Source organism: Copadichromis virginalis, linkage group LG3, assembly GCF_057382275.1.
Source record: "Copadichromis virginalis isolate Kocher_CV1m ecotype Utaka linkage group LG3, C_Virginalis_male_GT1.1, whole genome shotgun sequence".
NCBI classification, from domain to species: domain Eukaryota; kingdom Metazoa; phylum Chordata; class Actinopteri; order Cichliformes; family Cichlidae; genus Copadichromis; species Copadichromis virginalis.
In genome coordinates, this window is record NC_140620.1 from 37,597,021 (window position 1) to 37,603,327 (window position 6,307).

General features: G+C 36.7%; 1 long non-coding RNA gene across 1 annotated transcript; it reads right to left on the reverse strand.

Moving 5' to 3' along the window:
* Positions 1-3,979: 3,979 nt before the first annotated feature.
* Positions 3,980-5,475, reverse strand: LOC146714544 (uncharacterized). Its single transcript, XR_014918828.1, has 3 exons — positions 5,397-5,475; positions 4,808-4,840; positions 3,980-4,095 (listed from the first exon to the last, which is right to left on the reverse strand). It is a non-coding gene; the product is annotated as an uncharacterized LOC146714544 (long non-coding RNA).
* Between the last annotated feature and the right edge of the window lie 832 nt (positions 5,476-6,307).

Consider the following 6,307-nt stretch of genomic DNA (forward strand, 5'->3'; position numbering starts at 1 on the left):
GTAAATGGATTTGCTCTACTTATATTATTGTATTTAGCCACTTAGAGCCTTTTTGTCTGAGGTATCAAACTGTGGCATTGTTTAGACACAACATTGAAGGATGAACCAAACACTGAAGACTGGAGAATGTGATACATTAGACATAAAATATTTGTTTTCCGTCCGCCTGAGTGCTTCCTGAGAGGAAAACTTTGTAATGAGAAAGATTACTGTGGTAATGTGTCTGTAATGAACTGAGGCCATTTTCTGCTCTTTGGTTCGGCTTCTATGACCTGCATCCACATGTAAGACGTGCAGAAGACATTTATTTATATTTCACAGAGAATCCATCCTCTGTTATTTGGTTTTGTCATTATTTTTCATACCCAAGTCATACATATGTATCTAGTTATTTATTTATTTATATTTGAAAGCTTTAATTTTCTTTGTGACCTTCCCACACGTGTCACTTCCTGTAGTTTTGAAGGAGGCCCTGCTGGGGAGAGATGAGATTATGCTAATGATCCTGTTACAGAGGTTAAGCACAGTAAAAGTGCTAAAATGGTTCAAATCTTGGTTGCTGTATTCAAAGACACTGTTTCTTTTAAAGCTGTGCATGTAGAAGCCCAATCACATGAAGTTGCTGAACTGAATTGATTTTTATTTAAACAGTGTTGGAGAATAAACTCAGCAGGCAAAGCAACAGCTGACTCATCTCCTCGTTGACACAACACAGTTTGCAGCAACAGTGTGAGGCCAGACCGGCTACACACAGTGAAATGAAACGGCTTCTTTCTTTGGCCTTGATCCCCCAAATTTCATAAACTGTGTCCTGGTGCTTTTAATGTGACCTCACTGAAAGACAAACAGACTGAAGAACTGCTGGTATCACTGCTGTGATTGTGCTTTCTGCTCTCAGTGTGGCTCTGACTCTGACTGGCACCAAACACAAGGTTATAATGTGACACAGGCGATCTGTCTTAGCTCAAAACTACACAACAGACGCACCTGATTTGTTATTTTTTCCTTAAAACTGTCATCTCTTTATATTCCCCTTTAAATGAATCATTGTCACAGTGGACTCAGCTGTGTGTCTGTTTGCACAGTGAGTTTCTTGGAGGGTCTGAATTGTTTCTTGATGTTGAGTTTATAAAAGGAAACTTCAGTTTGATTCATAGACCAACTCACATGAAACTGTCAGTCTGAAGGCATCACTCCATCCTGTTAAGAGATAGTCACTGCTACCCCGACATCTGTAGTCTCCACTGTGGGACACTGAAACTCTGCTGATCCTGTATTCACTGGATGTTGGAGGCCTTTTTTTGTTGGGTGCTGTCCATTCATATTTCCACACCTTTCCTTCACCTCCCTGAATCTCACATCTGAGAGTGATTGTCTCACCAGTGAATATCTGAGACCAGCTGTGCTGCAGCGTCACATCGATCCTGTTGGAAACTTTCCACAGCAAAATTCCTCAGTTAGGACACAAAAGGAATTAATTAACATTTTCATAATTTCTGTAACTGAATCTCGTCCTGCTGGATGATGGAAAAAAAAAAATTTTCTAAGAAAAGGCTGATTAACCAGAGTGAGAAGTTTGCAGTTTGAAATCCTAACAGAATAAAATCAGATGCAGAAATCTGGAACAAATGTTTTATGTTCACTTTTCTTTTCAGATCAATAATTTTAAAACAGCTGAAGTCATTTCAAGCATTTATCCTCTGATTCAAATATATAAAAGAGGATGGAGTGGTTTCCAGTAAAAAGGAAAAGTGAGCAAACACTGCCTCATCAAAAACATCATTCACTGTTATTTCCATCTACATATAAAATAATGTTGAGCTGTGTGTGCGCGTGTGGTTTGTGGATCAGCTGGGAGAGAGGAGTCTGGAGGACTGAGGATGTCACAAATTGAATGTTTGGGTCAATTATGAACACTTTTTTTTAATGTGTGTGTGTGTGTGTGTGTGTGTGTGTGTGTGTGTGTGTGTGTGTGTGTGTGTGTGTGTGTGTGTGTTCATATTTAGTATGTTAATCAGAATTTAACATCAAAGGGCCGTAGTCCGTGACAAACATAACAAAACTCTGTTTGTATTTTTATTCCAGAACCAGTATATCATTAATAATTCAAACACATTGGTACCAGTTCAGCTCAGTAGGTGAGCAGTCTGGCCAGGTTCGAGTCCCAGCACGCACCCCTTTCTTCATTTCTATTCTCTCACTCGGCTTTCCTGTCTATCTACATTGTCTCTATCCAATAAAAGCTAAAAGGCCTGAAAAGATCATCTTTAAAAAGTTAGGAGCATTGATGGTTCACACATTTCATGTGTAATTAATGCTTCACAGGTCATGATGATGTCGATGACTGTAGCCGTGCTTCTAGGTCACACGTATGTCTACAGAGCCACAATGGGAGGTGTTTGGACGCTGCATACGTGCATCATCCGTTATTATAGCTTTGATTTGCACAGAGGAGGAGCTCCAGGTCACTGAAAGTCGAGCAGGTGAGAATTTCTGTTCACTCGCTCTGGGCGGTCAGACTCCCACAGAGAAGAATGTCTAAGTCTCAGTTTTTACCATTTAAACATGTATAAATAAAATTAAATGCAGACTTCTGGTGAAGCCTGCATCTCCCAGCCGTCATTGTTACCTTTCTGTTGTAAGGACAAGTCACAAAGTCTGTCCCACTCATTGTTCAGTTATGATTTAAATACAAATAAATATAATATTAAATTTGGTTTTTTTAGTGACATAAAAACATGCTTAGGAATGACTGAGCCATACATTTATATATATATATATATAACTGGTTATATATTATTATTATTATTATTATTATTATTATTATTATTATTATTATTATTATTATTATATCATAAAATTATAACAGTTTTATTAGCCCTTATTAGATGCTTGACAGGTCCATAATTACTTTCAGATTAAATGTTTAAACTCACCAGTTTCCTGAATGATGACTGGATCACTTTGTGCTATGAGTGAAGTTGTGACTGTTCTCCATCCTCTGCATTGGTATTTTCCTCCTTTAGAGATCCTGATCACTTTATCTGATCCAACAGCTTCTGTGGACTTCACTGCAGATGAGGTTTCTCTGACCCACTCATATTTTAAGTCAGCAGAGTGTTTCACATCACAGGTCAGTGTCACACTGCCCCCTGCTGGTATGGTTGTGCTGTCTGCTGTTGCAGTGATCTTCATTCCATGTCCTGTAATTAAGAAATAAATAGAAATGAAAAAAAAAGTGAAAGTATTTCATGTAAATGAAGTAAAAAAAAATATCACAACAAAACTGAAAGTTAGTGGAGCTACATATTAGTGAGCTTGTAATTTCAATTTGTTCCATCAAAACATCAAACATGGATGTAGAAATCTGGAGTGTGTCATGATCCCGGGTCTGACTTTGTGTTTCTGAATTTTTAGAGGTTAAATTCTTTGTTTGTTCGTGTTTGTACTTTTGTTTATTGATCTAATTTATTCTTGAGTATTTTGAGGCACCTTTAGTTCTTCTTATAATTTAGTCTTAGAGTTTAATTTTTTCCTTCAGTGTTGCCAGTCTCACCCTCCTGTGCATTTAGGTCCTCATCTTTCATCACATGACAGGATGAAGAAGTTTGATGTTTTCTTTTCTGCAGTTCAGGTCAATAACTTTAATCAGCTGTATTAGGTTTAATAATTTATCCAGTAATTAAATATAAAACATAGCACTACATTTTCAGTGACAATCAAAGGTCACAAACTCTGCATTAAGAGGTTTCACATATTTAGAAATGGAGAAACTTTGGATAATTCAAGCTGTTTTATTCCAGATTAAAATTTTAAACTCACCAGTTTCCTGAATGGTGACTGGATCACTTTCTACTGTGACTGAATTTGTCCCTTTTATACGTCCTCTGCAGCTGTAGATGCCGGCGTCAGAGGTCACCAGTTCTCTCTTTGATTCACCAGCTACTGCGATCTTCTGATTAGAGTAAAAACTGGGTTCTCTGAACCAGTCATATTGAAAGTCAGCAGAGTTCTTCATATCACAGGTCAGTGTCACACTGCCCCCTGCTGGTATAGTTAATCTGTCTGCTGTCAGAGTGGCCTTCACTCCAAGGTCTGTAATTTAGAAAAAGATCAAAAGAATAAAATTGTTGCTCTGAATGTTTGAAGCAAACTTAAATAATGTGAATCATCTTTTGCAGCCACACAATTCAACACACTGAACATCTACAGAGACTTTGGAGTGACGTGTTAAACAGCTTCTAATCAAAACACCAAATGAGGGATGAAGGTAACAAACTCTATGCTGAGCTCAGAGCAGCATTTGGTTACCATGTTCATGTTGGTTTTTCCTTTAATTTGTCATCAGTGTGGAGCTTTTGATAATTAGCATTTGTACAACTCCAATATGTAATCCATATATATATATATATATATATATATATATATATATATATATATATATATATATATATATATATATATATATATATATATATATATATATATATATATATATACACATATAATCCAGCATACGATCCAACAGCATCACTCAGTGAGATAATCTGCAGTACACACACTATCTGCACTATCTGATATTTTCAGATCAGATAAAAATGAAAAGAAAATCCACATGTATGAAACCACAGCTCTTCAGTAAATATACAGTTTGTATCGTGGGTGTGTCTTTGAGTGCTCACACACTTAACATGGTTATATTAACATTTCAACCAATAATCTCAATGAAATGTTTGGTTTATGATACAAAATATAACACAGAGGACGTCATTTAGAGCAACACAGGAAGAAAAAAACAGTTTCTCACCTTCAGTGTTTCCATGTCTGACTGTACTGAGCACTAAAATAAAGAATGAAACATCATCAGACATTATACAACTGACAAAATCACAATAAATATATAAACTGAGGCTTTTTAAAAGGTAAATCTTCAGATGGCAGAGTTATTGCTCATCACCTGATTTATGTGTTTATTAGCTCTCAGACAGGCTGGAAACATGAAGAAATCTAAAAAAAAAAAATTTTTAAAACTTAAACAATGTTTTTAAAGTGTGGACAGTAAATGTAAGATAAGATAAGATAACCTTTATTAGTCCCACGCGTGGGAAATTTGTTTTGTTACTGCAGTGGACAGTGCAAAGTTACATATAAAATTAGAAAAAAGAAAAACACTGGAATAATATATCAATAGATACTGTACACATGTATGCAATGTATACATGTGTAATGTATGCAAACAGCAGCAGTGTCTCTAACAGTTTAAACAGTCACTAGTCTGCTGTGTTGAAGCTGTCAGGTAAACAGGTTAAAGCAGTGATACACTGTAATTGTCACCAGTGAGAAACATTTTCCTTCATCACTGCCATTCAAACAGTAAAGGTGTGTATTGTACTCACAGAATAACCCCAGCAAACAGAGCAAAGAGTGCCCCATCCTCACGTCCAGCCCCGCACGCTGATCTGCATCTAATCTCAAAGTTTTCGACTTTGCATTGATAATAAATGCAGAACAAAGAGAAGCTGCACTTCATGTAGATAAGACCAGAGTTTATATTCAGCTCCTCCTTCTATCACCTCTCTGTGCTTCCTTCCTTCTACACCTACCTCAAACAGCTCCTGTAGCTTTGACCACAGTCCTGTTTTGTGTTCCTACCTTTCTCTGTGATATACAAAGGTGCTCTGTTGCTTAGTGACACACGTTGCAGGTCATAGTTTTGTCGTTGTTGTCGTGTCCTGTGGATCCTGCTGGAGTTTTCTTCTTCTGCAGACTGGGAGTCATCGTTTCAGCAAGTGTTTTGGTGTATTCATCTTTATTCATGGTGACATAGATTGACCAGATTGGAGCAGAGTTCTGACTTGTGGTTGTAAAAGTTGTTCTGTACCTCCAGACATCCTTTTTTATTTTTATTTGACCACAGATCTTCTCCATCGTTATGAATCTGTTGTAATCCTTATGTTGTTGAACTTCATCCTCCACACTTTTAGCTCAAATATCATCAGGCAGTATTACAGTCACAGTGTTTCTTTAAGCTCAGCACAGATGTGTGAATGTTCTCACGATGTGCTGAAATTCTACTTTTAAGTTTGGTTGTGACCCCAAACACAGGAAGTGACTCACTGTGTAGTTCTTCTAAAGACGTGTGTGACTCACAAACTAAAGTAAAATGAGAACATTTGAATTCATAGTAAAGTTTATGATTTGATCAAAGAAAAACACTAACACTCATCTGAAGACAGCTTGATAATCTCACTCAATATTTAATAACAATACAAAAAACAAACAGATTGCAAATAAAGATGAAACACTG